At 51.1% G+C, this 8,544-nt stretch overlaps 1 pseudogene; it reads right to left on the reverse strand.

The window, feature by feature from the left end:
• Positions 1 to 6,283: 6,283 nt before the first annotated feature.
• Positions 6,284 to 8,045, reverse strand: LOC118728516 (annotated as a pseudogene).
• Between the last annotated feature and the right edge of the window lie 499 nt (positions 8,046 to 8,544).

An 8,544-nucleotide genomic window follows, 5' to 3' on the forward strand; every position in this document is an offset into this window, starting at 1 on the left:
TAATAGTAGCATATAGTCATTTTGAAAATGTTGATGATGTAAATAATAAAGAGGCTCTGGCTGGTGTAGCTCAGTTGGTTGGGCACTGCCCTATGCACCGAGAGGTTGCCGGTTTGATTCTCAGGCAGGGCACATGCCCAGGTTGCAGGCTCCATCCCCAGGAGGGAGCGTGCAGGAGGCAGCCGATCTGTGTTTCTCTCTCTCTTCCTTTCTCTTCCTCTCTCTCTAAAAATGAATTTAAAAAAAAGTTTAAAGGGGAAAAATACTTGTAATTTTACCACCCAGACGTAACTCTTGCAAACATTTTGCTAAATATTCTTCCAGCTCTTGTTTTGCATAACTTAATAATAAATATTAAATTATACTATACATATTTTATAACCTGCTTTTCCCACACTTTAACTATATCATCGACATAGTTTTGTCACTAAAAACTTTTCTACAATCCTTTATATAGATGTACTTTGCATGAATAATTTTCTATTTTTGAAAATTCATTTGTTGCCAATATTTTGCTACTTCAGCTGAAACTGTGATGACATTCCTGAGTTGAATCTTGATGCCTATGTTTGATTACAGTATTTCTTTAAGATGAATTCCTACAATAGAATTGTAGGGTCAGGAAGTATATGGATATGCTTGGGATCACTTCTAGGAGTGAAATTATGAGGCCCAAGTTTAGAAATGCTTTAAGGCTCTTGCTATATTGTGGTTTTGTTTTTGTTTTTGTTTTGTTTTGTTTTGTTTTGTTTTAAAGGCTGTCTCCATTTTCAAGAGTGAAACTTCAGTGGTAGAGGAGAGAAGAGTGTTGTTGTTTTTTTGTCTTCTCAGAGTCACCTCCTGGAGGAGAGAGAAAAGGTTTGCACTGGGTTATGGGGACTAGCTCTGTGCCCTCTCCCCTCCCTCCAAGCACCCTCCAAGGCAAGCTCCCCTTGCATTTTGGTGTAATGACAAACACCACAAGACTTGGGTTCTAGGTGCTGATTCCACATTTTACTGACTAAAGTCTTCAGCAAGTCACTTAGGTGTTCTGAAGCCTCAGTTTCCCCATCTAAGTAAGGCTAATTATGCTACTACTAGAGGCCCAGTACATGAAATTTGTGCACTGGAGGGGGGTTGTTCCTTAGCCCAACCTGCACCCTCTTCAAGCTGGGACCCCCTCAGAGGATGTCCAACTGGATGTCCCACTGCTGGCAGTCGGACATCCCTCTCACAATCCAGGACTGCTGGCTCCTAACCACTTGCCTGCCTGATTGCCCCTAACCTGCTTCTGCCTGCCAGCCCAATCGCCCCCAACTGCCATCCCCTGCAGGCCTGGTCCCCCCAACTGCCCTCCACTGCTGGCCATCTTGTGACAATGTGGGGGCAGCCATCTTGTGGCAGCCATCTTGTGAGGGCGTTAGGGTCAATTTGCATATTACCTCTTTATTATATAGGATGGAGTCATGGATTTTGTCTCAAAGAGAAAGAGTAGTAAAAAAATCAATTCTAAATCTTTATTCAAAAAAATCAAATCTAAATCTTTATTCTATGGAGCCTGCAACCTGGGCATGTGCCCTGCCTGAGAATCCTTTGGTTTAGCCCCACAAGGAAGCAATGGTGTTCAGTACCAAGCTCCATTCCTGCAAAGATGATGGCGCCCTGCTGGTGGAGAGTGTTGCATCATGGGATTTCACCCATCTGGCCGGCTGCAGCAGGGTGGGGAGTGACCCCCATAAATTCCTCTCTGTGGCCACCACTGTCTGCATCTGTCCTGGGGGTTAGCATGGTGGCTGGCCCACTGTTGGGGTTCCTTGGTTTTATTTAATACACAACCCCTTTCTCTGCCAAATCCAGGCAGCCCCTGGAGGTTCCCATGGCAACAGCACGCCTGGGAAGGACCAGCTTAGGGGGAAAACCAGATTTTTTTTTTTAATTGTAAAAAAAAAAAAAAAAAAAAAAAAAAAACTGGCCAGAAGCCACAAGCAGGGCAAGCTGGGACAGGCTCCATATAGTGGGGCTGGTCCTGAGACAGAAGACAGCAGAGGTGTGAGGGCAGGCTCCGAGCCGGGCAATCTGGAGAGCAGCACCAGGCCCGTTTTGAGTGCCTGTTGTGACCAGACACCATTAAATGTGCGGTGTTTGGATTGACTTGTTTGATCCTCACAGCAAACCTGTGAGGAAGGACCATTATTATCCTGGCCTTACCAGTTAGGGGACCGGTATGGTGAGGTTCAAGACTGGCAGCCTGCATTCGGGGCCTCTAGGAAGTCACAACTCTCCTCCTGTCCACAGCCGTCCACAATTGGTAAAGGATGGTCTCATTCTGCCGTCCCCCACATTTGGCAAGATGAAAATGATTTCCCTCACATTGCTGATGAGGAGCTCAAAGGTCAGAGTGGGTGAGTGATGGGCCCCGAGTCACACGGCTCATAGGTAACAGAGCTGGGACTGAAGCTCAGGGTCTTTTTTCCACTAAGTGGATCTGGGCTGTTCTGCGCTCACATGGGCAGGCAGGTCAGGATTGCCCAGGATAGCTGTAGGGGTTTGTGGGGGAAGGGGCATGTTTCTGTGCCCACCCTTTCTCTGCACATCCGCACACACTCCCGCACAGGCCCCGGCCCAGGCTGTCCTCTCCCCGCCAGGCACGGCCCCGCCTCACCACCGGCTGCCCAGGCAGCTGAGCCTGCCCACACCTGCGTGCCCCCCAGGAAAGGCAGCTAGAAGGCACGTCTCCCCACCTCACTCATTCTGCGAGACTAGGCCCCGCTTCCCAAGGAGGGAGAGACTTCCAGAGGCCTGTGAGGTCACTGGAACTTTGGGGATTTCTTTCCTAAAAAAAGAGTGAGGAGCCTACATTTCCGAGCGTGGAGCCTAGGCTGCGTAAGGTAGGGAAGTGTCTGCCATCCCTAAAGGGCACCGGCCTGTTGTTCTTCCAGTGCCTCTGTTTTACTTCACATGTTTGATTCCCTGTCCCCTGATCTGGTTATTTTCTGGATGGTGGCCTTTGATGTTTAAGAGTCCTATGATGCCCGAGGTAAACGCAGTGGCCTTCTAACTATCTGTCTGTCTGTCTCATCACCAACAGACCATTCTATGCTTCCAATGGAGAGGTTACCTCTAGGTCTTGAAGGAAAATCACATTTGCTGAAGATCCATCACGGCACAGATGTTGATTGCATGCCTTCCCCTTCAGAGCCAGGGTCTCCATGGGGAAGTGCGGACACCTTTAGACCACCGCTTCCCACCTCTGCAGAGACCAGGGGCCTTTAGACCCACCTCGTCCCACCTCTGCAGAGACCAGGGCGGCAACAGCAGCCTCCTGTCCTGCCAGGTTCCCTCTCAGACGGGGGGCTAGAGAAGGGAAGGAGACCTGATGGGGCAGCGTTAAGGTCCGCTCCCCAGCTCCATAGGCCTGACTCTCTGTCTCCACGCAGTTCCCTCTGAAAGGCCCACAGTCCGTCTTTAGGACTTGAAATGGTCCTAAGAGGCTCGGACACCCCAGCTTTCTCCCCCAGCCTCAGACCCCGCCACGCCTCAGCGTGAACCCTGTGTCTGTTCAATGTCCGGCTGCAAAGGATCAGAGAAGAGTTAGCACACTGCAACCAGATTTCCTCACATGTGCAGAAGCCAGCCATGAGTTTTCTTTATTTTATTTTTTTAAAATATATTTTATTGATTTTTTACAGAGAGGAAGGGAGAGGGATAGAGAGCCAGAAACATCGATGAGAGAAGAACATCAACCAGCTGCCTCCTGCACACCCCCCACTGGGGATGTGCCCTCAACCAAGGTACATGCCCTTGACCGGAATCGAACCTGGGACCTTTCAGTCCACAGGCCGATGCTCTATCCACTGAGCCAAACCAGTTTCGGCTATGAGCTTTTCTTTAGAGGACTGGACATCCATGGGCAGGGCAGCCTGGCCCCCAAAGTGGAGTGGGCAGGGGGCAGAGGCTGCAGACACAAGGAGAAGGAGAGCCAGAAAGTGAGGAATGGGGGCTGGTGGGAGAGTGAGCCCAGGGGGGATCGGTGGTAAAAGCATGTCTATACCGTGTTGATATTCCTCTGGTGGGGAGTGGGGGGAGGGAGGACATCCTGCTGTGTGAGCACTGAGCACCTGTGCCCTCCCCCCGCCCCCCAGCCTGGCTCAGGCATGCGGTGGGTCTTTAGTAAGTGCACACCAGAGCCGGTGGTTATGTTGATAAGATGACGGCACACCACTCAGTCTGCAAAGTCCAGACTTCTGTCTCTCCCACCCCCTGGGAATGTCATAAATAAATCCCTGGACCTGTGCCAAGAAGAATTTCAAGGCTTCTCTGCGTGTGTGTGTGTGTGTGTGTGTGTGTGTGTGTTTTCAGAAACACAATAATTTTACATGCTGCTTGGTATGCAAACTCCCAAGCAACCCACGGGGGAAACGAGGGCTGGGCCCCACAAGGAGAAGGTAGAGGCAGGATCGGGCCAGACTGGGTCAGGCAAGCCGCAGTTAACAGCGCAGGTCCCAGCCAGCCCTGTAGCTGGCTCCGATAACCTGGCTCCCAGACACCCCGTCAGCCCCAGGCTCCGGTTGCTCAGCCCCCGCCCCCTCGGGTTTGGCAGTGTTCTCCACCAGGTTTCTGCAAAGTGCTGGGGTCTTAAAATAGCATGAAGGCGCACACACTCAGACGCTCGTGTCAGTTCCTGTACCACAGAAGGATCACAAAGGAGGGAGAGCGGGGAGGGGAGAGAGAACTGCAGGGCATCCTCCTGAGCAGAGAGCAGTGTGGGTGTGAGGTCGGGGTGGGCGCTTGGTGTGCGGAAGGGGATGGAGGAACAGGCAGGGGAAACTCCCAGAGGGCAAGAACGAAGGACTTCATTTGAACCATTCCCAGTGCCAGGCACACAGACATCAATACAGGTTCCAGGGTAAAGAAATGATGGATGGACCCGTGGATCTGCTAGAACATAAGATGGTAGCAATATGGTCCAACTTCAAATAGCAAACTTAGAAATGGGTGCCCTGAAGTTAGAAGATTCTATCATTCAGTAAGTATTTCCTGGTCACGAGGGAAATGGAAGTGGTGGGGATTATGATCTGTCTGGGGAAGGAGAGGTGAACATACCCAAACGATGGAGGGTTGGGGGAAACGGGGGTGGCTCCGGGAGGAATCGGACCTGAGCTCCTTCTGAAGGCAGGGAAGTGTTCCTTGAGCTGGTGTTCCAGCCACGGCTCTTAATCTCTGTACGAGACAAACACACTCACACCAGTGGAAGTGAAAAGAGGATTTCCTGGAAAGATGCATGGAAATCTGAAGGAAATGCACTGTGGAAAACAGGCCAAATCTCATGGGGTCGGAAAAGGCAGGGGGCTGGGTATGTGCTGAGGACAATTTGACTGCTACAGTGGGCGAGGCCGAAGGGCATATGTGTACATCCGCCTACCAGCAGGCATACCTGGGTAATCTCCCCCACCTTCTCCCTGCCGCTGCCCCCTCTCTTCTCCCGGCTCATCCTGCTACCACATGGCCCCACATGGCTTCCGGGCACTCCTCTGTGGCACCCACCACCATCGAAGTAACTGGGTTTCTATGCCTCGTTAGTTCACATGTTCACGAAAGAGCAGCCGATTAGCTCAGCCAGTGCATTTTATTGTGTTCCCTTGGTTCAGATGCCCAACCCTGGTGCAATCATGTGTGGCCAGAGGGCAGACTGTGCCCTCACCTAGGAGAAGGGGTGTGGGCAGGTGAGAGTCATACACTCTTGTCTGTCAGATAGGACAGAGGGAGCAAGGACTCTCCGGGCACAGGAAGACTATGAACGAGGGTGTGTGTGTGTGTGTGTGTGTGTGTGAGGAGAGAGAGAGAGAGAGAGAGAGAGAGAGAGAGAGAGAGAGAGAGAGAGAGAAAGCCAGGATAAAAGGGGAGCTGTCAGGGCTAGAATTAGCTGGTGACCTTGGCCATGTTTTCTAAAATCTCTCTATGTCTCAGTTCCTCACCTCCACATGAGTGAACAGTATTACCTCTCTTATGGGCTTGCTGTGAAGAGTTAATAAGTAACCTACACAAAGCTCTTAGGAGAGTAAGTGGTCAGTCTCTGCACACTTTTTTTATGTGTAGGAGGAAATATTTCTGGGTGGATATCATGCAGAGGTCTTTTTTTTTTGGGGGGGGGGATTACGGTGAACTTGATTGGTAGTGGTGCATGACAATGTAGGGCTTCCTAAGCCCCTCTCCTTTGCCAGGGGTTTGGGGAGGAACCTGTGGGGTCAGGAGACTCTCAGTGTGGTGGGGGTTTGATTGTGGGCAAGGACTTCGCAGCAGCTGAGGCCTCTTTTCCTCTCACTGTGGCTGGTGGTCAGGGGCCTCTTACTCCTTGGAAGGTTCACTACCCTGTTGCTGTAAACAAACTCATTGTCACCAGGAAATGAGCTTGACAAAGTGGTCACTGAGGGCAATGCCAGACCCAGCATTGAAGGTGGAGGAGTGGGTTTCAATGTTAAAGTTGCAGGAGAGCCGAAACCGGTTTGGCTCAGTGGTAGAGCGTCGGTCTGCGGACTGAAAGGTCCCGGGTTTGATTCCGGTCAAGGGCATGTACTTTGGTTACGGGCACATCCCAGGTAGGGTGTGTGCAAGAGGCAACTGGTCAATGTTTCTCTCTCGTCGATGTTTCTAGCTCTCTATCTCTGTAAAAAATCAATAAAATATATTTTTTTAAAAAAAAGTTGCAGGAGACAACCCAGTCCTAAGGTTGACCCAGGATGTCCTTGAGGGAGCCCTCTGACACCTGCTTCATTACCTTTTAAAAAAAAAAAATATGTATTTTATTGATTTTTTTACAGAGAGGAAAGGAGAGGGATAGAAAGCCAGAAACATCGATGAGAGAGAATCATCGATCAGCTGCCTCTTGCACACCCCAAACCGGGGATGTGCCCACAACCAAGGAACATGCCCTTGACCGGAATCGAACCTGGGACCCTTCAGTCCGCAGACTGATGCTCTATCCACTGAGCTAAACTGGTTTTGGCTTCATTACCTTTTTGATGTCATTGGGTTGGTCAGCTTTCTCCAGGCGGTAGGTCAGATCCAAACCCGACACATTGAGCATGGGGACATGAAAGCCCATGCCAGTGAGCTTCCCATTCAGCTCAGAATGACCTTGCCCACAGCCTTAGCAGCACCAGTAGAAGCAAGGATGATGATATTCTGGGCAGCCCCTTGGCCATCGCGCCACAGCTTCCCAGAGGGGCCACCCACGATCTTCTGGGTGGCAGTGAGGCATGGACTGTGGATGACCTTGGCCAGGGATGCCAAGCAGTTGGTGACAATCTTGAGGGAGTTGTCACACTTGCCATGGCTCACACCCACCACAAACATGGGGACATGGGCAGAAGCACAGAGATGATGATCCTCTTGGATCCGCTCTCTGAGGGAGACCCAGCCTTCTCCAAGGCAGTGAAGGCACCAGTGGATCCCAAGACATACTCAGCGCCAGCATCACCCCCTTTGACGTTGGCGAGATCTCGCTCCTGGAAGATGGAGATGGACTTTCCGTTGGTCACAGGCTTCCCAGTCTCAGCCTCGACGGCACCTTTAAAGTTGCCCCGAGTAGAATCCTACTGGAACATGTGGACCATGTAGTTATGGTCAAGGAAAGGGTCACTGATGGCAACAAATTCCACTTTTTCAGAGTGAAAAGCAGCCCTTGTGACCAGGCGCCCAATAAGGCCGAATCCGTTCACTCTGACCTTCACCATCGTGCCTCAGGGCTGTGGCTAGCGCTGTGCAGGAAGACGGGCTGTCTGTCTGTCAGACAGGAGGAGCGGAGAGCTTCATGTAGAGGTCTTGATCGCCAGGTTTGGATCTTCCCGTACAAGTCACTATTTTCTCTGAACGTCAGTTTCTCTGTCTGTAAAACAATGGGATCCAACAAAATGCTTTAGAAGATCTGCTCCAGATTCAGGATGCATTCATTTGGCTGGGTGCGATGGGTCCATAGAGAGCCTGTGTGTTTTCAAGAAGCTAGATGACAACATGAAAGGGACCTTCTCGGAACACAGTTCTGCGAGGTGTGCCTGGTCACTGCAGGGAGCCGTGGCCAGGAGGGAGGGCAGGGGTCGCAGCAGCAGCACCAGAAATGTGTGGGATGAGACTCTGGACTGTGGCTTCCCTGAGGACATGGAGGAGGTGAGAGCAGATAGGCAAAAGCTCACAGGTCCACAACAAGAGGGAATAACCAGGAGAGCCATCCTGCTTGGCCACTGGGCATGTCGGAGAGAAACTGAAGTATGAGTCATCAGGGCTGAGGGCACAGACCTGTTTACCAAGGAGGCACTGGGGTAGAACAAGATCAGTGTGAGGGTTAAAGAAAAGAAAGAAGGCTTGCCTCTGAACTCATGCAATGGCCTCTGGAGCAGAAAGGGAACAACGAGAAAAGCTGAGGGAGGGTTTTCTTTAAGATGGAACAGCTCATCACCATCCCAAGAGACCACTGAGCACAGACTGCACGCTGTTGACCACATCGAATCCCTGATGCTGACCAGGGCCTTTGGGCTTCTCGGGTCTGTAGCAGTCCCTCTAACCAGCGTC

Source organism: Pipistrellus kuhlii, unplaced genomic scaffold, assembly GCF_014108245.1.
Source record: "Pipistrellus kuhlii isolate mPipKuh1 unplaced genomic scaffold, mPipKuh1.p scaffold_m20_p_3, whole genome shotgun sequence".
In the NCBI taxonomy this organism is placed as follows: domain Eukaryota; kingdom Metazoa; phylum Chordata; class Mammalia; order Chiroptera; family Vespertilionidae; genus Pipistrellus; species Pipistrellus kuhlii.